A 24,540-nucleotide genomic window follows, 5' to 3' on the forward strand; every position below is an offset into this window, starting at 1 on the left:
CACTGTGGCTCCGCCCCTTCCACTCGTCTCCGTTCTCATGCTGTGCTGTGTGCAGGCCTGCCTGCCTGCCATCAGGGGGGAACAAGGAAGAAAGTCTTGGGCCAGGCAGGATTTAGGCTCAAAGGGGGGCCTGCTGTGCTGCTCTTTCAGGATTAGCCGGCCCCCCTTACGAGCGTGGACATCACTGATGCCGAAGACGGAAGTACAGGAACTGATGTGGTAAGAAGGGGACTACATCGCCAGCAGTCACTGTGCTTCTCAGGAATCTCTTGCCTGCACTCTGTCTCTCTACTCTGTCTCTCTCTCCCCCCCTCTCTCTGTGCACTGTGAGTCTGTGTTTCTCTCTCTGCCTCTCTCTCTCTCTCTCTCTGTGTCCCTCTCTCTCTCTTTTGCTGCACTCTTTCTTTCTCTCACTCCACTCTGCCTCTCTCTGTGAGTCTCTGTCTCTCTCTGCACTCTGTCTCTCTTTCTCACTGCACTCTCTTTTTCTCTCACTGCACTCTGTCTCTCTCTGCACTGTCTCTCTTTTTGAGTCTCTGTCTCTCTCTGCACTTTGTCTCTCTCTCACTGCACTCTGCCTCTCTGTGTGAGTCTCTGTCTCTCTGTGTGAGTCTCTGTCTCTCTCTGCACTCTCTCTTTCTCTCACTGCACTCTGTCTCTCTCTGTGAGTCTCTGTCTCTCTCTGCACTCTGTCTCTCTTTCTCACTGCACTCTCTTTTTCTCTCACTGCACTCTGTCTCTCTCTGCACTGTCTCTCTTTTTGAGTCTCTGTCTCTCTCTGCACTTTGTCTCTCTCTCACTGCACTCTGCCTCTCTGTGTGAGTCTCTGTCTCTCTGTGTGAGTCTCTGTCTCTCTCTGCACTCTCTCTTTCTCTCACTGCACTCTGTCTCTCTCTGTGAGTCTCTGTCTCTCTCTGCACTCTGTCTCTCTCACTGCACTCTCTCTTTCACTGCACTCTGTCTCTCTCTCTACTCTGTCTTTTTCTCTCTCTGCACTCTGTTGTTCTCTGCACTCTGTCTCACTGCACTCTGCTTCTCTCTGCACTCTGACTCTCTCTGTGAGTCCCTCTCTTTCTACAGTCTCTATCTGTCCACCAATGAAGTCTTTTTAACTTTTATGGGGGGGCCCTAGCCCCCTAACCACCAATTGTTTTTTTTTTACTTGTATGGGGGTCCCTGGTAACCAATGAGTTTTTAGTGTTTGTTTTATCTCCCATGTTTGTGTGGCTTTTTTTACTGTGGTGTTGGGTCTGGGACTGTCATCTAGATTATGTAGGTACCCAGCAGAATGAATTGTAAAAAAGAACATGTGGCTACATGGGGGATTTTTTTATGAATAAACAGTAGCAAGTGAGAAACGTTTTCACTTGAAATCCATTAATTCATTCAGGAATACCTTTACAGCACACCTTATCACCATGGTTATCTTACTTAGTGTTACCAATAAAAATATATTTCTATAATATTTTTTTACATCCTGCAGAAAGCAAGGATTTGTTTATACATACATTTTTGCAGTTTTACCCCTATATATGAGTGGATGTGTACAAGTCAGACCATTGTGTGTTTACATGTGGGCTGCTTTGATTTTTTTTTTGCCGGGGCTGCTTTTTACCCCCAGTCCGGCCCTGCCCTGCACTGCTGGTTTTGACTACATGCACTGCTATAAAACATTTTAATAATGATAAGGTATACAAGGGGTTGTGTAAAATGTAGTCTTAGCTTAATTAGCTCTGAATTCTGTTACATTGTTTCAGTGGTGCATGCAGTCAGGACCACCACTGGTACTGTCAATAGCAATTACATTTACAAGGGCACTATATCCACTCTTATTGAATTTCACTGAATACTACATCTAAGTCTTGTACTAAATACTAAGGGGCACATTTACTAAGGGTCGAATTTCGAAGTTAAAAAACTTCGAAATGTGACCATTGAATTTTTTACTTCGATAGTCGAAGTATTTTTCATTTCGAACAATTTAATCGATTGAACAATTTTTACTTCGTTCGAAAACGGCCATTCGAATGGTCGAAAAACCCAAAAATTACTTTGAAATTTGAAGTTTTTGAATTCGAAAATTCACTTCGACCCTTAGTAAATGGGTCCCTAAATCTAAATCTTGTTCTAAATACTACATTTAAATCTTGTACTATATACTAAATCTAAATCTTCAACTAAATATTAAATCTAAATCATGTACTAAATACTAAATCTAAATCTTCAACTAAATACTAAATCTAAATCATGTACTAAATAGTAACTCTAAATCTTTTACTAAATACTAAATCTAAATCATGTACTTAATAGTAACTCTAAATCTTTTACTAAATAGTAAATCTAAATCTTGAACTAAATTCTAAATCTAAATCATGTACTAAATAGTAAATCTAAATCTTGAACTAAATTCTAAATCTGAATCATGTACTAAATACTAAATCTAAATCTTGAACTAAATACTAAATCTAAATATTGTACTAAATACTAAATTCTGTACTAAATCTTGAACTAAATACTAAATCTAAATCTTCTACTAAATACTTAATCTAAATCTTCTACTAAATACTAAGGGGCCGATTCACTAAGGGTCGAATATCGAGGGTTAATTAACCCTCGATATTCGACTAGGAATTGAAATCCTTTGACCTCGAATATCGAAGTCGAAGGATTTAGCGCAGATAGTACGATCGAAGGAAAATTCCTTCGATCGAACGATTTAAATCCAACGATCGAAGGAATATCCTTCGATCAAAAAAAGTTAGCCAAGCCTATGGGGACCTTCCCCATAGGCTAACATTGACTTCGGTAGCTTTTAGATGGCGAACTAGGGGGTCGAAGTTTTTTTTAAAGAGACAGTACTTTGACTATCGAATGGTCGAATAGTCTAACGATTTTTACTTTGAATCCTTCGATTCGAAGTCGTAGTTGTAGTTGAAGGTCGAAGTAGCCCATTCGATGGTTGAAGTAGCCCAAAAAAAATTTGACGTTTTTTTACTTCGAATCCTTCACTCGAAGTTAGTGAATCGGCCCCTAAATCTTATCCAAAAGAAAAGATTTGGCCTACTATGAAATGTAATCATTACATATTCAGATTTAGGAAAATTAGTCACAGGCCCAGCTCCCTCCAGCTATCCAAGACATTGGAAATATGTAATATAGATTTCTATTATACAATTATATAATCGTATCCATTAATAACAGTGAATCAGCAGAAAAGAAGATGGGGAGCTACTGGGGCATTATTTTATAATAATAAAACAGTAACTTGTACTTGATCCCAACTGAGATATAACTAATCCTTATTGGAGGCAAAACCAGCCTATTGGGTTTATTTTATGTTTATATGATTTTCCAGTAGAAGACCCAATTTTTGAAAAGATTCATTATCTGAAAAACCCCAGGTCCCGAGCATTGTGCATAACAGGTCCCATACCTGTATCATAAATAAGTCACTGATTTACAGACTTGTGTAATACTGTAAGTGTAGTGGCAGTTTTCATGAACAGAAAAAAGGATTTTCATAAAAACTAACTTGACTTCCATGCAAGTAGAAGTATACTGGTTACTGTATAATCTGCCGTTGCTAATCACACTTCTTACAGAACACTTACCTAGAAGAGTCAGACAGGATAGTGACCAGCCTTTAACCTTGTACAACCGACAGGTGCTTTTATATCTTTCATTAATTATCCCTTTCACTTTCTGTTGTTATTCCATTGGCTGGAAATATATCAAGTTTTTGGTTCCCGTTTTATGCAAGTGATTCATAAAAAAATATTTTTTTCACAGACATAGCTGATTCCAATCAATAATCATGCACTTGTCTTGTTAATCTTATCCTTATTGTCTTGGTCTATGTCACACTATGTGACCTGACTGAATCCAGACCACTAGACTATTTACAACCCACCTTAATTACTTTTATTATCTTTAAAAGTCATCTCTGTCTATCTTTAACTTTCTAAATTATTGCCATTAAACCCCTTTTCATTGATCTAACAGTATAAATAATGTGCCTTTTTAACTTTCATTTGTATTTTGCCTGAAGAAGGGGCCTGTGTGCTATGAAAGCTTGCAATTGTTACTTATTAAGTTAGCCAATAAAAGGTATCACAAACTTTAAAATTTTTTGCACAGCTGATTCTACAAATTGAAATGAAACCATGATACTCTGTCAAACAATTTCCCTTAGGCTTACAGTGTATTGCAACCTCCTTGTTCCATTATAAAGACATGGACCTCCCTCCATCAAAGTCATCTAATCAACATCAAGCCCATCAAGGATGGTGGTTGGGATGGTGGGTGGGTAACAAGGAAATCTGGTGAGTTTGACAGCTATTTTGACCCACCCTCTCCAGAGATGAAGGGGGAGAAAAACTTCTATATAAGAATATGAGTAAGCCATTACTGTTAGGAGGACCTAAATGTACCCTACATGATAGTGACCAGAGCTAATGACTATAACCCTGAATCCTTGTTTGGTAGATGCTTGAGCCATTAGGTAGATGGGAAAACAAAATTAAGCACTAGACAGGGTTATTTATCAAAATCCAAAATCTTCTGATTTTTTTAAATAAAAAAAATCCGACCAGAACCTAACTAGAATCCATGATTTGACTTTATTTATTATTAAAAAAGCACCATTTAATCGGAGGGAAAACTCAATAAAATCGAGTGAAACCTCGAACCATATAATTTTTTCTGAGGCTTATCCCGAACCGCTTGATTTTTTTTTTTTTTCGAAAAGCATGAAATTATTATTATTATTATTATTAACATTTATTTATATAGTGCCAGCATATTTCGCAGTGCTGTAAAGTAAATGTGTTTATACAACTAATTACATAGAACATATGGAGTTACATACATCACAACCAATACCGGTACAAAAGGTGAGGAAGGCCCTGTGCAAAGGAGCTTACAATCAAGAGGGAAGGGAATAAGATACAAGGTGAGGGAGTGGGCTAGATCAGAGTGGGTGGGAGATGTAGTACTGTGTGTGGTGTTGCATTTGGTAGTTAAGCAGAGTGAGGGGAGGCTTCTCTAAATAAGTGCGTTTTAAGAGATTTCTTGAAAGCAGAAAGGTTGGGAGAAAGACGGACAGACCGTGGGAGAGAATTCCAGAGAAGTGGGTGTAGCCCTTGCAAAGTCTTGAATGCGAGCATGTGAGGAGGTAATGAGAGAAGAGTTGAGTAGCAGGTCAGTAGAGGAGCGTAGTAAGCGGTTGGGTGAGTATATAGAGAGGAGTTCAGAGATGTAGGGTGGGGCAGAGTTATGAAGTGCTTTGAATGTCAGTGTCATTAATTTGAATTTGATTCTGAAAGGTAGAGGAAGCCAGTGCAGGGATTGGAAGAGTGACATGGCAGAGGAGGAGCAGTTGCTGAGGTTTATGAGCCTTGCGCCAGTGTTTATTATGGACTGGAGAGGTGACAGTCTCTGGTGGTCAAGCAGGTTATTGTCAGAGAAGAATGAGGTTAGTCGGTTGTAGACTAAGTGCTCAAGTAGTTTAGAGATGAAAGGGAGCAGAGAGATAGGTCAGAGGTTATCAAGATTGGAGGGATCAAGAGAGGTTTTTTCAGAATGGGAGTGACAAGAGCATGTTTTAGTTGTGAAGGAAAGATTCCCTTTGAGAGCGAGAGATTACATAGATGAGTTAAGGCTTTGGTTAGACAGGGAATGGAATTGTGGAGAAGTTTTGAGGGAATTGGATCAAGCGGGCAGGTGGTAAGGTGAGAGGAGGCCAACAGTTTTGAGACTTCCTCATCAGTGACAGGGGTGAAGGAGCACAGGAGAGACTGGGGAGTGTGGAGGGAGGGTGATGGCAGTCTAGGGGGGGTTGAGTAGTGTAATGTCACATTTGATAGTGTCAATTTTGTTTTTGAAGTGCTCGGCAATATCTTGAGCAGAGACAGATGGGCATGGAGGGGGTGGCGAAGGGGAAAGAAGAGTGTTAAAAGTGGAGAAAAGTTGTACCGTTTTTTTAGAAAGTGAGTTAATGAGTGAAGTAAAGTATGTTTGTTTGGCTTGGGAAAGACCGGTGTTATAGGAGCGTAGGGCAGATTTGTAGCTCCAGAAGTCTGATTTTAAATGGGATTTACGCCAGTGCACGTGAATGTCTTTGGAGTACTTTTGTATGAGCAGTATGCCAAGGTTGAAGTGGTTTGGTTCTAGAACGTTTAGTTTTTATAGGAGCAGCTCATTGAGGGCAGTGGTGAGAGGACTATAGTAGACAGAGGTAGCCACATTAGGACATGAGATGGCCAAGATATTAGAGTGAAGAGCATCAAAGGAAGAAGAGAGATGAGACTACAGCTTGCAAGTCACAGTAAGTACGTGTTTGGGGAATAGCAGGGGGTGAGGAGGGAGTTAGTGAGAGTTGAAATGTGAGCATATTGAGATCAGAGAGGGGAAATGGGGAGTTAGTAAAATTGGTGGTTGAACAGAGTCTGGTAAATATGAGATCCAGAGCATTACCATTGGAGTGAGAGGGGGAGTCTGAGCACAAAGATAAGCCTAGGGAGGAGGTTAGTGAAAGAAGTTTAGAGACAGAAGAGTTGTTAATGTTGTTAACGGGTATATTAAAGTCACCTAATATGATGGATGGGATGTTAGATGAAAGAAAGTAAGGAAGCCAAGCAGCAAAGTTGTCCAGAAATTGTGCAGTTGCTCCTGGTGGTGGATATATGACAGCAATGCAGAGTGAAACAGGAGAAAAGAGCCTAATGCAGTGAGACTCAAATGAGGAGAATGATAAAGAGGGAACAGGTGGAAGAACTTTAAAAGTAGAGCGGGGAGAGAGAAGCAAACCCACCCCACCTCCAGGTCTGTTACCAGGTCTGGGAGTATGAGTAAGTATTGTGGTGGACTGGTCAGTCTATTCTGTTTACTATCGTTTAAAAAGTCTATTTTACTGTTATACTGTGTGTTTTCTATATTTCCTTGCTCAGCTATTTGCAAAACCATATATCGATGCAAGCTAGGATGAAACCAAGAGGAACCTCTTCACAGAAACAGACTCGTGCTAAGAAGGTCACGACGGTTGTGGTTATGCCCCTCTGCACCTGTTTCCTGAAGACGACTGCTACATTAAACCGCATAACATATTTTTGTAGTTTGTACTTTTCCATTTGAAGCTATATAGCAAAAACGCAAGCTTACGGGGGTGTCATAACCCCCACTTAGCCTATATAACCTTTGTGTGCCTTAGAATAAAGCAGAGAGAAGCATTTTGTATACTGAACTGTCTGTTTCAGTGTCTTTCCTTCTTATCAGTTAACTGAACTTATTCACCACAATTTGGAAGGGACAGATACTCTCAGGACAAATTTCTGTCCATAACAGTATGAGTAAGTATGAGTAAGTATGAGTAAGTATGAGTAAGGTGTAGCCCCCATAGGACAGGGCAGCAGGTGAGGCAGTGTCAGTAGGAGAGAGACAGGTGTCAGTAAGTGCGAGTAGGTTAAAGGAATTGGCAATGAAATGGTCGTGTATAGCGGTGAGTTTGTTGCAGACAGTTCTGGCATTCCAGAGAGCACAGGAAAGATTAACTGGGTTTTTGGGTATAGGAGTAAGTGTTCTGTACTGTTAGAATTTGCTCCAGAGAGAAGGAGATTGTGGCCGTGATATAACTGGGATGGGGTAAGGGCCAGGGTTTGGGGAAATGTCCCCAGCTGCCAGTAATAGAAAGGAAAGAAAGACTAAGTGAGAGTGGGATTTATAAGTTCTTAGTTTGTATGAAAAAGAGGAGTTTTGTGGAATAGCTAAACAGAGAACTTTATATACTTCATGTGTGGAGAGGAAAGTAGAGAGGCTGAGATTTGTATAGATTTGTGACTTGGTGGAGGTGGTGAAAAATGGAGCAGGGCCCCCCGGCAGCTCGCACGCCGCTTATTCCCAAGGACCTCAATGCCATCTGTATATAGCATTTCTCAGAAATTATATAATGATTAACTGTGTTCTTTTGCTTTTTCTTTCACATACCCTTTCCCATCTGCTATCTACAGACAGGTACAAACAAAGAGGTAATGTAAAATTAGATAAGAAGTTAAGTTACATTTTATACAGTAAAAGGAGATAAGCCTTGAAATCTAGAAAGCTTTATTTTCCCTTTTGCAAAGATAAAACTTCAGCTGAAATACTTAAAGGGGAACTACCGTGAAAATGAAAATTTAATATAAGCTTCATCATACTGATATAATTGACTTTGTAAATACAATCAATTAAATATTCTGCATTGTTTCTAAAATAATCAAGTTTATCTTCACTATTCCTCTCTCAGCATCTGTTTCTCTTCATTCTCTCTTCATGCAGCAGTTGGGTGTCAGATATTCACTGACAGTTAGATCCAATATATCTTATAGGGGGGCTCCTTTTGCCTAGAAGATGTATTAGAGCTCACTCTATTAAACTCACCAGACATCATGTCTCTCTACATGCAGGATTTGTGCAAAAGGCAGTTATTTTGTTAGATTTTGTTTGTACTGGAATCAGTTATTTGAGTGAGCTCTAATACATGTAATCTCTAACATTTGTGTGGGTGAGGGGCATTTAGGGAATAGTGATCATAACATGGTCTCCTTTGAGATTCTGTTGCAGAAGCAATTCTATAAGGGAGTAACTAAAACACTAAATTTCAGACGTGCAAACTGTGACAGTATAAGGGCATCTCTGCAACATATTAAGTGGGAAATGCTTTTCATAGGGTTAAACACAGAACAAAAATGGGAAGTCTTTATAATAAATCTACTTGTCAGTATATTCCCCTTGTAAGCAAGGAATGTCGTTGCAAAGCAAAACCTTTTTGGTTCAATAGAAGCGTTGGTGTTGAGGTGGGTAAGAAAAGACGTGCTTTTAAGGCTTTCAAGTTAGCTGGTACAGCCGAAACATTTATAAGGTACAAGGAGGCCAATAAATCATGCAAAGAAGCTATAAGGCAAGCTAAAATTGCTATAGAAAAGGATATTGCAGCAAGCAGTAAAAAAAATCCAAAATTATTTTTTAAATATGTTAATATTAAAAAAATGAAGCAGGAAGGGGTGGGACCCTTACTATCAGAGGGGGGTCAGCTGGGTGATGAAAATAAAAGCACAGATTCTGAACTCGTATTTTTCATCTGTCTACACAAATGAGCAACCAGTAAGTGAATGTTTCCTTCTTAACAGTCCCAATTCTAGTAATGCAACTAATGATGCATGATTCACACATGAGGAAATTCAAAAGAGACTAGAACATGTTAAGATTAACAAAGGTCCGGGGCCAGATGGTATTCATCCCAGGGTAATTAGCGAGCTTAGCTCTGTGATTGCCAAACCAATTTACTTAATTTTTCAGGATTCATTGAGATCTGGCATAGTGCCGAGAGACTGGCAAATTGCTAATGTGGTGCCTCTATTCAAAAAAGGATCCCATTCTCAGCCTCAAAACTATAGGCCAGTTAGTCTGACATCAGTGGTAGGAAAGCTTTTCAAAGGTTAATAAAGGATAAGATACTGGACTTCATAGCAAATCATAATACTATGAGTTTGTGCCAGCATGGTTTTATGTGTAATAGATCTTGCCAGGCTAACTTAATTTCTTTTTATGAGAATGTAAGTAGAGACCTCGATTCTGGGATGGCAGTGGATGTGATTTACTTAGACTTTGCTAAAGCATTTGATACAGTGCCACACAGAAGGTTACTGGTTAAATAAAAGAATGTTGGCCTGGAACATTGTATTTGTACCTGGATAGAGAACTGGCTAAAAGATAGACTACAAAGAGTGGTGGTAAATGGAACATTTTCTAATTGGACCAGTGTTGTTAGTGGAGTAGCGCAGGGCTCTGTACTAGGTCCCTTGCTTTTCAACTTGTTTATTAATGACCTGGAGGTGGCCATTGAAAGTACTGTTTCTATTTGTGCAGATGATACTAAATTGTGCAGAACTATAGGTTCCATGCAGGATGCTGCCACTTTGCACAGTGATTTGTCTAAACTGGAAAACTGGGCAGCAAACTGGAAAATGAGGTTCAATGTTGATAAATGCAGGTTATGCACTTTGGCAAAAATAATATAAATGCAAGTTCTACACTAAATGGCAGTGTGTTGGGAGTTTCCTTAAATGAGAAGGATCTTGGGGTCTTTGTAGATAACAAGTTGTCTAATTCTGGGCAGTGTCATTCTGTGGCTACTAAAGCAAATAAAGTTCTTGCATAAAAAGGGCATTAATTCAAGAGATGTAAACATAATTATGCCTCTTTATAGGTCCCTGGTGAGGCCTCATCTGGAGTATGGGGGCAGTTTTGGACTCCAGTCCTTAAGAGGGATATAAATGAGCTGGAGAGAGTGCAGAGACTAAGTGCAACTAAACTGGTTAGAGGGAGGGAAGAGTTAAATTATGAGGGGAGACTGACAAGGTTGGGGTTGTTTTCTCTGGGGGAAAAAAGGCACTTGTGAGGGGACATGATTAGACTTTACAAGTACATTAGAGGACATTATAGACAAATAGCAGGGGACCTTTTTACCCATAAAGAGAATCACGTACCAGAGGCCTCCCCTTCAGACTAGAGGAAAAGAAGTTTCATTTAAAGGAACAGAGTAGGGGGTTCATCACAGTGAGGACAGTGAGGTTGGGGAATGCACTGCCGGGTGATGATTCAGTTAATGACTATAAGAGGGACTTGGATGATTTCTTGGACAGACATAATATCCAAGGCTATTGTGATACTAAACTCTATAGTTAGTATAGGTATGGGTATATAGAATTTTAATTAAAAGTAGGGAGGGGTGTGTGTATGGGGCTGGGTTTTCATTTGGAGGGGTTGGACTTGATGGACTTTGTCTTTTTTCAACCCAATTTAACTATGTAACTAACTATGTAACTGTCACGGTCGGCACCCAACACCAGAACAAATGCCAATCACCCTGGTCTCGGCTCGTGCTTCATCTGTAGTGTGACCATCTTTGGCCTCGGGAGGAGCCCTCAGCTACTTGGATGCCACCAGGACTTAAATGAGAGGTGCAAGGCTAGAGGTTCTGGATAGACAGAGGTGCACGACTGTTAGTGAGAGTCTTTAGGCCGAGAGTCCCGGTACAAAACAGGAAACCAGAATCATTGTCGGAACAGGCCGGGTCGAGGCAGGCAGATGTTAATCGTAATCAGGAAGGCAGAGGTCAAAACCGGGTAATCAATCAGACAGGAGGGTACAGAAGAAGAGGTAGTCGATATTCAGTCAAGGGTCAGATATAGAGGTCAGGATAGTCATATAGCCAGGCAGGGGTCAAAACCAGAATCAATCAGGAACAAACAGATAGCACAAGGCTCAAAAGCACCACAGGATAAACCTATCACAGGCAGTTTGCCTCCCCATATATACACTAGATATTTCGCACCATTGCGTCCCTTTGCGCGTTCGCATCATCACGCCAGGGCGTCCGTGTCAATAATAGAAAAGAGATGCGGGCGCGCGCACCCTAAGAAATGGCAATGGCAGAGGAAGGGGAAGCACGTGGCGGGCGTCCCCGGCGCACCACTGGACCACCAGGGTGATTTGTTACAGTAACTATATACAGAGGGCATTGAGGTCCTTGCCCCAATATCCTCACACTCCAACCAAACCTGCTGCCTTTCTCTAATTAGTATTTCCACTAGAGTTTAGGATTTAATTGGATTAGGGGAAAACTCAATAAAATTGAACGAAAACCCGAATCCTATGAATTTTTCTGAGGCTTTTCCTGAACCTCGGATTTTCGGACTAATTCCAGCACAGACCACAGAAATCTCCAAATAGGAAAGGGACCTCTCCCATTGACTTATATACATCCTCGGCAGGCCTGAGATGCGGATTTTCGGATTTTGACTTTTAGCGCATTGGACTTTAATGAATACTGAAAAACTGTAGGTTTTTTTTAAAAAAAACAAACTAAAAATTCAAGTTTTGCACCAAAAAGCCCGATCAGACTTTAGTAAATAGCCCCTGATCAATTTCACGATGGTTCCCCTTTAATTGTCAGTGGGGAGCATGGAAATACAGTACGTTTTGCCCCCCATGGCTCATAACAAGGTTACAGATATATAGAACATTGGGGTAACAGTCACCCTGCTATAGTTCCAGGGGTACCCAGGGCACAAATAAGCACTTTCTCCAAATCTCCCCCTAACTGGCCTTCAGACTGGGCCCCCTTAGCTCATAACAAGGTTACAGATATATAGAAACATTGGGGTGTCACCCTGCTATAGTTCCAGGGGTACCCAGGGTACAAATAAGCACTCACCCCAAATCTCCCCCTAACTGACCTTCAGACTGGGCCCCCTTAGCTCATAACAAGGTTACAGATATATAGAAACATTGGGGTAACAGTCACCCTGCTATAGTTCCAGGGGTACCCAGGGTACAAATAATCACTCACCCCAAATCTCCCCCTAACTGACCTTCAGACTGGGCCCCCTTAGCTCATAACAAGGTTACAGATATATAGAAACATTGGGGTGTCACCCTGCTATAGTTCCAGGGGTACCCAGGGTACAAATAAACACTCACCCCAAATCTCCCCATAACTGACCTTCAGACTGGGCCCCCTTAGCTCATAACAAGGTTACAGATATATAGAAACATTGGGGTGTCACCCTGCTATAGTTCCAGGGGTACCCAGGGTACAAATAAACACTCACCCCAAATCTCCCCCTAACTGACCTTCAGACTGGGCCCCCTTAGCTCATAACAAGGTTACAGATATATAGAAACATTGGGGTGTCACCCTGCTATAGTTCCAGGGGTACCCAGGGCACAAATAAACACTCACCCCAAATCTCCCCCTAACTGACCTTCAGGCTGGGCCCCCTTAGCTCATAACAAGGTTACAGATATATAGAAACATTGGGATGTCACCCTGCTATAGTTCCAGGGGTACCCAGGGTACAAATAAACACTCACCCCAAATCTCCCCCTAACTGACCTTCAGACTGGGCCCCCTTAGCTCATAACAAGGTTACAGATATATAGAAACATTGGGGTGTCACCCTGCTATAGTTCCAGGGGTACCCAGGACACAAATAAACACTCACCCAAAATCTCCCCCTAACTGACCTTCAGAGTGGGCCCCCTTAGCTCATAACAAGGTTACAGATATATAGAAACATTGGGGTGTCACCCTGCTATAGTTCCAGGGGTACCCAGAGTACAAATAAACACTCACCCCAAATCTCCCCGTAACTGACCTTCAGACTGGGCCCCCTTAGCTCATAACAAGGTTACAGATATATAGAAACATTGGGGTGTCACCCTGCTATAGTTCCAGGGGTACCCAGGGCACAAATAAACACTCACCCCAAATCTCCCCCTAACTGACCTTCAGGCTGGGCCCCCTTAGCTCATAACAAGGTTACAGATATATAGAAACATTGGGGTAACAGTCACCCTGCTATAGTTCCAGGGGTACCCAGGGCACAAATAAGCACTCACCCCAAATCTCCCCCTAACTGACGTTCAGACTGGGCCCCCTTAGCTCATAACAAGGTTACAGATATATAGAAACATTGGGGTGTCACCCTGCTATAGTTCCAGGGGTACCCAGGACACAAATAAACACTCACCCAAAATCTCCCCCTAACTGACCTTCAGACTGGGCCCCCTTAGCTCATAACAAGGTTACAGATATATAGAAACATTGGGGTGTCACCCTGCTATAGTTCCAGGGGTACCCAGGGTACAAATAAACACTCACCCCAAATCTCCCCGTAACTGACCTTCAGACTGGGCCCCCTTAGCTCATAACAAGGTTACAGATATATAGAAACATTGGGGTGTCACCCTGCTATAGTTCCAGGGGTACCCAGGGTACAAATAAACACTCACCCCAAATCTCCCCCTAACTGACCTTCAGACTGGACCCCCTTAGCTCATAACAAGGTTACAGATATATAGAAACATTGGGGTGTCACCCTGCTATAGTTCCAGGGGTACCCAGGGTACAAATAAGCACTCACCCCAAATCTCCCCCTAACTGACCTTCAGACTGGGCCCCCTTAGCTCATAACAAGGTTACAGATATATAGAAACATTGGGGTGTCACCCTGCTATAGTTCCAGGGGTACCCAGGACACAAATAAACACTCACCCCAAATCTCCCCCTAACTGACCTTCAGACTGGGCCCCCTTAGCTCATAACAAGGTTACAGATATATAGAAACATTGGGGTAACAGTCACCCTGCTATAGTTCCAGGGGTACCCAGGACACAAATAAACACTCACCCCAAATCTCCCCTGATGGTATTTTTCGTAGTACCATTTTGACCTCGTGTAAGACAAAACTCAGTAAAGGAAAACCTTTAGAAATAGTCAGGCAATTTATTCATACATAATACAACATAACAGTTTTGTCTGGGTAAGCTGTTGGAGTAACACACAGAATGTCAGCCAAGGACTTACCAAAGACACACCTCTTGGTCCAGGCATTATATAGCTATCAGAAGGCTTTTACAATAAGTGTGACAAGGGTTTCACGGAAATACCATACATAGTCTGTCTCCTCCTTGTACAATTAATGTCTAAATGATTTACTTAGTCTTACATGTTATCAAAGGAATGTTGTAACATACTGTGCCTAGCTCCAACAGTCCACAGCCTCGCAATCAGCTATGGCTAACCAAGGCCATTGTGGTATTTCCAGTTATTCGAGCAGCACGTCTGCAGGAGGGGGCCACACCAGACAGACTGGCGTTATGCTGATACTCTGGAATTTAAGAAACAGAGTGATGATCTTTTATTTGTATGGCCTAGTATAAACTATATGATTGACCATTGTCCACAGTAGACCATTCGCCATAATAGTCCATCCTGCCTTGGGCCATATAGCGTTATGGCGTCATAGAGGGTGGGGGTGACAACTATCAACCCTCTGACACTAGCCATTCGTCCGTCTTAGGATTTGGACCGTTCCAGATATTTTTATATTATATAAACACCCCCTAACTGACCTTCAGACTGGGCCCCCTTAGCTCATAACAAGGTTACAGATATATAGAAACATTGGGGTGTCACCCTGCTATAGTTCCAGGGGTACCCAGGGTACAAATAAACACTCACCCCAAATCTCCCCCTAACTGACCTTCAGACTGGGCCCCTTAGCTCATAACAAGGTTACAGATATATAGAAACATTGGGGTGTCACCCTGCTATAGTTCCAGGGGTACCCAGGGTACAAATAAGCACTCACCCCAAATCTCCCCCTAACTGACCTTCAGACTGGGCCCCCTTAGCTCATAACAAGGTTACAGATATATAGAAACATTGGGGTGTCACCCTGCTATAGTTCCAGGGGTACCCAGGGCACAAATAAGCACTCACCCCAAATCTCCCCCTAACTGACCTTCAGACTGGGCCCCCTTAGCTCATAACAAGGTTACAGATATATAGAAACATTGGGGTGTCACCCTGCTATAGTTCCAGGGGTACCCAGGGTACAAATAATCACTCACCCCAAATCTCCCCCTAACTGACCTTCAGACTGGGCCCCCTTAGCTCATAACAAGGTTACAGATATATAGAAACATTGGGGTGTCACCCTGCTATAGTTCCAGGGGTACCCAGGGCACAAATAAACACTCACCCCAAATCTCCCCCTAACTGGCCTTCAGACTGGGCCCCCTTAGCTCATAACAAGGTTACAGATATATAGAAACATTGGGGTGTCACCCTGCTATAGTTCCAGGGGTACCCAGGGCACAAATAAACACTCACCCCAAATCTCCCCCTAACTGGCCTTCAGACTGGGCCCCCTTAGCTCATAACAAGGTTACAGATATATAGAAACATTGGGGTGTCACCCTGCTATAGTTCCAGGGGTACCCAGGGTACAAATAAGCACTCACCCCAAATCTCCCCCTAACTGACCTTCAGACTGGGCCCCCTTAGCTCATAACAAGGTTACAGATATATAGAAACATTGGGGTGTCACACTGCTATAGTTCCAGGGGTACCCAGGGTACAAATAAGCACTCACCCCAAATCTCCCCCTAACTGACCTTCAGACTGGGCCCCCTTAGCTCATAACAAGGTTACAGATATATAGAAACATTGGGGTGTCACACTGCTATAGTTCCAGGGGTACCCAGGGTTACAAATAAGCACTCACCCCAAATCTCCCCCTAACTGACCTTCAGACTGGGCCCCCTTAGCTCATAACAAGGTTACAGATATATAGAAACATTGGGGTGTCACCCTGCTATAGTTCCAGGGGTACCCAGGACACAAATAAACACTCACCCCAAATCTCCCCCTAACTGGCCTTCAGACTGGACAACCCTTGTTGGAATCAATTCAGTTAAATTAGAAGCACTGGCACATTATAGGAGTATACATCTAGTTGGAGAAAGGTACAGACGCAGTCTGTAATGTTCCTATGCAGATCAGTGTTAATAAAAAAGGCAATTTTAATTTAACTGAAATCTGTGCTGATCTATAATATGTTCACACAGAGTCTCTTTAAAATGGCATTAAAGGTTTTTATATTGAGGAGCACAAATTCAGATATAGCTATCACTTTCTGTTGCTGTTTTATTGCATAGAATCATATCAAGCTTTAGGTTTCCATATTACACAGCTGATACATAATCCCATAAAGTAAATAAAGTTGGACTTTAAACCTATTTAGATTAATGGCAGGATTAAAGTTTTTTTTTATAGTTCTGAAAGCCATGTATTTGCTTTTATCAGAGCAGTAAATGTTACCTGCAGATTTTATTGTTATGAGTCACTAGAGGCATTAAAGGAAAAATATACTCCTATAGTCACATGAGTTCATTCAACTGGGGTTATGTAGAAACATTGCATAAACACTGAGGGGCAGATTTATCAAGGGTCAAATTTTGAATTGAAAAAACTTCAAAATTCGGATTTAAAAAGACCAACTGAAATTAAGTCAAAGTTTTTTCGGTTGAATAGGTCCATTTTCGATCGAATAGGTCCGTATTTGGTCAAATTCGAATTGTATGAATCAAAGGAATAACGAATTAGACCGAATTGGATTCAAAGTTTTTCCCAAAAAAAACGTTGATTTTTCAAAGTCCACCAATTGACTCCAAATAAGCTCTAGGAGGTCCCCTATAGGCTAAAACAGCAATTCGGCAGGTTTTAGATGGAACATGGTTGAAGGCGAAATTTTAAAGAGACAATACATGATAAATTTCGATTTTCAAATTTTCTTCAAATTCAAATCGAATTTGGACTATTGCCTAGTCAAAGCACACAAAAAATAGCTTGAAAAAATTCAATTTTTTTTTTTTTTCATTCGAAAATTCACCTGGACCTTTGCTAAATCTGCCCCTGAATCTGAACTTCCAAAACTATCTACAAATAGTTGTTTTGTAGCCTCTAAAAATACAAGGCATATGTGGCAAGGTATGTTTTTACTTACATTTAATCTGTCTTTAGGTCTAGCAGCAATGCTGGCATGTTTTAAAACAACAAAAATTATTCCAGTGCCCAAAAAGTCAGTTGTGTCATGTTGAAATGACTGCAGGCCAATAGCACTCACACCCATCATCCTGAAGTGCTTTGAGAGGTTAGTAATGAAGCACATTAAGATTTTAGATTTGTGGATGACATCCTCTTACCATGGAATGGCCCTATGGGAGAACTAGAGAGTATGATGAAGGATGCGAATTTGAACCACGAGACTATAAAATTTACATATGAATGTTCACAGCTTGAAATTAACTTTTTAGATGTAAAAATTAGACTAAACAATGGTAAACTATGTACCAGCCTATACAGGAAAACAGTGGACAGGAATAACTTGCTGCATGCTAAAAGCTTCCACAATTCTAAGGTAAAACGAGCCATACCCAAGGGGCAATATGTGAGAGCTAAACGGATTTCCTCTAGTCCAGAGTGCTATATGGAGGCAAAAAAGAGCCTCACTAAACGGTTTACTGAAAAGGGCTATACACAAACTGTGATTAATAAAGCTATAAAAGAAGTTGAAACCATTCCAAGAGAAAGTTTACTGACTACAAAACCTAAAATTGAAGCTAAACAGAAAATGCCATTTGTTTCCACTTTTAATCAGTATAGCGACATAGCAGAAAGAGTTGTTAAGAAATACTGGCCCCTTATCCAATCAGATAAAAAGTTTGGGCACCTGTTTACACAACTAACTCTGTTTTGCTATAAGCGAGGCCGCACTCTAAAAGATAGGCTATGCCCCTCTGATACAAGATGTAAAAAGAGAAAATTTAAAGGGAAGCCTAAATATGGAACGTACCCATGTTTAGAATGCAATTGCTGCTCTTCAATAATAAAAGGTAAAACGATTAACCATCCTACTAAAGGACATAACATTAACATTAAAAGTCATGCTACATGTAATTCTACATATGCGGTATATTTGCTGAAGTGCCCATGCGGCATGGGGTACGTAGGACAAACAAAGAGAGAAGTCAAAAAAAGGATACAAGAACACAAGGGATACATCAGAAACTTTAAAGAAAATACACAGAACGACACACAAGTTTCTAGACATTTTTATGAACATAAACATAACCCCATGCAATTGAGATGGTGTGTGTTAGAAACAATAGAAGAGGATAGAAGAGGTGGTGACAGACATAAGAAATTACTACAAGCAGAAGGGAAATGGATAAAAAAATTAAACACACAAATCCCAGAAGGGTTAAATGATTTTTGGAGTTTAAAACCATTCCTGTAACCATCCCTATAACTACATTTTTCTTTATTTTTGCAGGTCTTGAATTTGAATATAGACTACACCAGCTGCGTTAACAAGTAGAAAGTAATGGTAAGATATCTATAAGCTGGTGTTAAACATATAACTAATAGTATATATAAAATGTATATTTCGGTCCTTAGTAGGCACAGAAATGTGCAGTACTAGTGCTACCTTATATCAGGTGGTAACTCTTGTAAATAATGTTTTCTCTTTTTTTAACAGTGTGAACATAACAGTGTATCAAAATGTATCAAAATGTTTTTGAACACTGATGTTATTATAAATGTTGTTACCATGTTTCAATTGCGTGGAAAGTTTGAAGAAATGCACATTAAGAGACTTTGTATCTACATTCTAAGAGATCCACACACCTGTTGATTAATTAACTGTTATATGGACTGGATAGATGGACCTTCACACACACCTCCCTGGGTTCTCTGAAGACCAATCACTGACTGGTGGGGGATGGTGGGGGTGTTTTAAGAAGCCTGCACGTTCTGTTTGTTTGTAACACTTGATAAAGGGCATAAAGGCCCGAAACATGTTGTGTACAAGTAGTCAAGCAATAAAAAGATAACCACAGCATATTTGCTTGCAGAGTGCTCTCCCCATTTCTTTACAAATCAAGTTACAGATATCAGGATACTGGTGACCTGATCGAGGAAAGTTGCACCCTTTTTCCTGAGCCAAGCGGGCGGAGCGTTTTGGGATACTATTCTTTCTACATTAAGGCACAACTTTCTCAAGATCTTGACCCATTACAATTTGCCTATCAAATCAAATAGGACTGTGGAAGGTACAATATCAACTGCGTTTCATTTGTCTCTTTCTCATCTAGACAAAAAGGATAGGTATGTCAGGATGTTGTTTATCGATTTCAGTTCGGCATTCAACAGTTATTCCACAAAAACCGATAGAGAAACTTGGATTGTTGGGTATAAGTGACTTACTGTGTAACTGGATTCTTCATTTTTTAACTGATAGACCACAATATGTGTCAATTGGAAGTAAAAACTCAAAAACTCTTAAGCTGGCCATAGATGCAAAGATCCGATCGTACCAATCATTGTACGATCGGACTTTCCCATCTCCCGACCCGCCACTAACCATTCAGATCAAAGTCTTACCAGTCAGATTAGTTACAGAACAGATCAGCCAATGTTCTGCCCCTGACAGCAATCGTACGATATCTATGTCCAACCAAAGCTGGTGACAGTCTCCCACTGAAAATCATACGATCGGCAATACACGCAGAGATATTATCGGCAGCCGACAGAAATTTTCTAACCTGTCTGATCGACCAAACGACCGATCTCCGCCGGACGAAAACTGTCGGGACTCTCCACACACGGTCCGAAAATCATACGAATCCTCGATTCGTATGATCAGATCTTTGCGTCTATGGCCAGCTTTAGTCTGAGCACAGGGTCTCCTAAGGGTTGTGTCCTCAGTCCATAACTCCCAACATTTTGGAAACAAAGATAAGGATAAAAAAGTAGGGTTTGGCAAATTTTTTGACCACGCCCATTTTTGTGGCCACGTCCCCTAATTACCATGTTTATTTTACAAAATTTGGCAGATTATGGAAGTTTGAACATATTTCTGTGATTTTTTTTAAGTTATTACAGTTTTGCTAATGAAGGTGAATTGCCCTTTAAGCTGTGAGTCTAACTTCTCCCAAGGGACCTCCTTATCTAAATTGTTACAATTGTGGCTGTTCTGGGCTCTCTGCCAAAGCCAATTAAGTTAGAAACTTTGTTTCTTTTTCTGGCTGTTCAGTGCAGAGAAAAACATGACTTTCCAGTACAAATGAGGGACTGGAGGTTGAGCTGTCAAAAGAGGGACTGTCCCTCAAAAACCGGGACAGTTGGGAGATATGCTCAGTCCACAGTTACTTTATTAACACATGATTGTGTGGCTCAGTATAGTTCTACAATAATACTATATTGCCACACACCACTATTCGTTTATACAGGGTGCATTCAATCCCGGACTGCTTCCACATCCAACATACCTTCCAAGATGTGTGTAAGGATGAAGCACACCATTTATTCAGCAATCTTGCTTGATCACATTTATTTGCAGAAATACAAAGCACAAGCTTTCAGATCACAACCCCTTCCTCAGGTGAAACACAAAAATCCTTAAATACCCTATACATCATGTGGTACAAACATGTGATATGTTAACCCTTTCCCATTTTTTACAGAGAATGACATCACTCCATATATCAAGAAATTCACAGTTCACAGTAGTCCTCATGTTTCGTTATCTGAAAAATGTAACAATATACACAATAAATACCAAGTATCACTATACCGTTCTTAAATACATAATATCAAAGTTTGTAAAAAGTATCAAAATTTATAAAAAAAAAAGATGGTAAGCTAAAGCTTTCGTTTAAACCTAGGGGAGAAAGGGAATCCAATTTTTTAATCCACCTTGCTTCTCTTCTTAATAACTGTTGACTGAGATTACCCCCTCTGGTTCAGTATAGTTCTAACCATATCGTAAAATTTGCGGATGATACAACAGTAATTGGACTCATTAGCAAAAATGATGATTCTGTATCAAGGAAGGAGGTTAAAGGGCATGTAAAGACAAAAAAATAAAATCACATTTTTACTTTCTTTAATGAAAAAGAAACGTATCTCCAATATACTTCAATTAAAAAATGTCTACTGTTTTTATAAGAAACCTGACTGTATGCAGTGAAATTCTCCCTTCATTTACTGCTGTGGATAGGAATTGTCAGATGGTCCCTAACTGCTCTGCAGGGAAACAATCATACTTATGAACAGCAGGGGGAGCCCCCGCCTTACTTCCCAGCCATGCAGAACTCAAGCAGCTTTGTTTGTTTCCCTGTAGAGAAGTCGGCGACTGTGTAGAGATTTGTATTGGATTTTATTTTTGCCTTTACATCCCCTTTACTGTTTCCAACTCCAGCTGCAGGGACAAAGATCATGGAGCCAGATTTAAACAGATAAACTGGGATTCTATTTGGAGGATTATTTTGCTGCAGCCACTGGTTCTGCAGAGTTGGAGAAAGTTTGTATTAAACAATACAAAAACTATAAAATCCACATTAGATTACATGACAACACAGGACCCAGTGCAGTCTGTATATTCTGATTATTAATCAGTCTTGTGTATCGGCTTCTGGCAGATATTATTTGACTTGTGCTGTTTTGATCATTTATGACAATCCCCAATCAGCCCAGATCACACTGAGCATGTGCACAGTCTTGGTCTTGCAAAGATGTATAACAAAGTTACAAGATGGTGACCCCCTGTGGCCAACTTTGAAAGCATAAATCATTTGTTTGATTAGGCTTGTGGTGCAGTAAGTTCATGTTTATGTTTAGTATACAAAATACAGCATTTCTAGCCTTATTCTATTGTACACTTTACTTCCCCTTTAAGGAATTGGTGTACTGGTGTCCGGAAAACAATTTGATTTTGAATGTGGAAAAAATTAAGGAGATGATGATTGATTTTAGGAGGAAAACTGAAGATCGTTCCTCATTATGTATAGAGGATATGGCTGTTGAGATAGTAAGGAATGTGAAGTTCCTAGGAGTGAATTTAGCAGATGATCTCTCATGGGAAGTAAATACTGGCTTTGATTACTTTTTGCGGAAGTTAAATAAAGTCAGTCTTCCCCCCTCTATTCTCACATCTTTTTATCATGGCACCATTGAGCAGGTCTTCAGCTGTTACATTACAGTATGGTATGGAAATAATACTGTAGCTAAATAAAAATCTCTGCAGAGAATAATTAGAAAAGCAGAGGGAATCATAGGAAATTCATTATTATCAATTTCACAACTATACAAAAAAATACATCATACCATCGGGCACAAGATTTCGGAGTATCCAAACTGTTACAGCCAGTTAGAGCTTTGAATACATTAGTATGAAAAAAGGAAAGGAAAGATAAATAGAAAAGGAGGGCAAGGTTGGTAGGTATGGTTGTATAGGGTTTTAAGAGGTAGAAATATTTATTATAAATGGGTTCATATGTTAAGGGTTTTTAAAATTGATATTTATTATTATTAATTAATTATCAATATATATTTATTATTATATGATGTATAGGTCACTTTTGGATAACTTTGCACATGTCATAAAGAGCTGTGTGTGGTAATATGTAAGTTTCACTTGGATATATGTGGGTAGTACGGATAAATGTACCACTAGTAAGATGCACATTTTACTTGTCACTTTCTGATTATACTGATCATATTGTGTATATATTGAGGTAAGAAGAGGTATGGTCGTAACTGATTATCAATGTAAGGCACAGGTAAGGTTCATGTCACTTGGTTTATTGGGTATTTATTAAAGAAAAAGGAGTAGGGGTGGGCTGAGAGAAATGTATTTTGTACATCTGGAAGGAATCTTGTAGCAGAACAAAGTAATGTAATTTAGGCATAGGTTTTATTATGTATTTATTTTTTTAAAAAATGGTTTTATGTTTGCACCTGGGGGGGGGGAGCCTGGGTGAAATGAAAAATTTCAACATACTGTAACAAGTATATTGACAATAATTAATTGAAATGCATGTTTTTGCACTTACATACCTAATTCTGCTGACCAGGGATGGGCGAAAAAATTTACCACAGTTAGATTCGTGTCAAATTTTTGAGTTTCCCCACGGGTGAATATTTTGGGCGAAACCATGTAAAAAATTCACCATGCGTCTCGTTTTGCCGTGCGTCAAAACGGGAACGCCGTTTTCACCTTCACCTTCCCTGTCCTTCCACATCAGCCAATTAGATCTGAGCCCTCCCACTGTCTATATAAGGAGGTGAAGAGGCGGCCGAGTGCGTTTTTGGTAGTGGATAGAGTAGGGGATAGATGCGTTTGTGCCTGTGTTAGTTAGTTAGTAGTAATATATAAAGTATAGATGGTACTTTTTGGTTAAACAGCAACATAGAGTAATAGTAGTAGATACCATTAACAGTCATGTAGTAAGCTAAAATTAGTAATTGTTCATCTTAAAGTTAACTTTTAGTATGTTACAGAATGACCAATTCTAAGAAACTTTTCAATTGGTCTTCATTATTTATTTGTTTTATAGCTTTTTAATTATTTCCCTTCTTCTTCCGACTCTTCCAAGTTTTTAAATGGGGGATCACTGACCCCATCTAAAAACAAATGCTCTGTAAGGCTACAAATGTATTGTTATTGCTACATTTTATTACTCTTATTTCTATTCAGTCCTCTCCTATTCATATTCCAGTCTCTTATTCACATCAGTGCAGGGTTACTAGGGGAATTTGGACCCTAGCAACCAGATGGCTGAAATTGCAAACTGGAGAGCTGCTGAATAAAAAGCTAAATAACTCAAAAAACACAAATAATAAAACATGAAAACCAGTTGCAAATTGTTTCATAATATCCCTCTGTACATCATACTAACAGTTAATTTAAAGGTGAACAACCCCTTTCAGCATAAATATGTAATAAATAGTTAATACAGGTATTGTCAGGTTAACCACCAGGGGGAGCTAGAGGGTAGCTGTTGCTAGGGAAAGTCCCCAGGTGGTGGAGAGTAGGAGATAATAAAAGGGAAATTTACAGGTTACAGAATTATTGAGATGCATCATGGGAAGGGAAAAGAGCAGCAGACTAATTCAGAGTAATTCCCTGGAAGAGACAGTGACCTTAGGTAGTAAAGAAGCCTGAGTAACTAGTACGCTCTAATGGGCATAAGTTAGCCAGGAGACTAGCATGGGCAGCTGTGGCCCCTACAAGGAGATAGTGGGCACAGTGTGTCCAGCGGGATACCCGCCAGCCAGGGCTTAAGAGGCTAGGTTTGGCGGATAGTGCC

General features: G+C 40.3%; 1 protein-coding gene and 1 long non-coding RNA gene across 4 annotated transcripts in view; one reads left to right on the forward strand and one right to left on the reverse strand.

Moving 5' to 3' along the window:
• Nucleotides 1-3,655, reverse strand: part of LOC108700612 — a 47,389-nt gene extending 43,734 nt beyond the window's left edge. For both annotated transcript variants that reach the window (XM_041574531.1, XM_041574529.1), the window contains exon 1: nt 3,612-3,655. The gene's annotated coding sequence lies outside the window, so the exon portion shown is untranslated. The remainder of the gene's footprint in view (nt 1-3,611) is intronic.
• LOC121397591 lies at nt 14-7,240 on the forward strand. 2 transcript variants are annotated; one of them, XR_005963776.1, is made up of 2 exons: nt 14-219; nt 6,948-7,240. It is a non-coding gene; the product is annotated as an uncharacterized LOC121397591 (long non-coding RNA). The 2 variants fall into 2 exon arrangements; XR_005963775.1 differs by lacking the exon at nt 14-219 and adding an exon at nt 3,371-4,322.
• The last annotated feature ends 17,300 nt before the right edge of the window (nt 7,241-24,540 follow it).

The sequence above is a fragment of the Xenopus laevis genome, chromosome 8S (assembly GCF_017654675.1).
Source record: "Xenopus laevis strain J_2021 chromosome 8S, Xenopus_laevis_v10.1, whole genome shotgun sequence".
In the NCBI taxonomy this organism is placed as follows: domain Eukaryota; kingdom Metazoa; phylum Chordata; class Amphibia; order Anura; family Pipidae; genus Xenopus; species Xenopus laevis.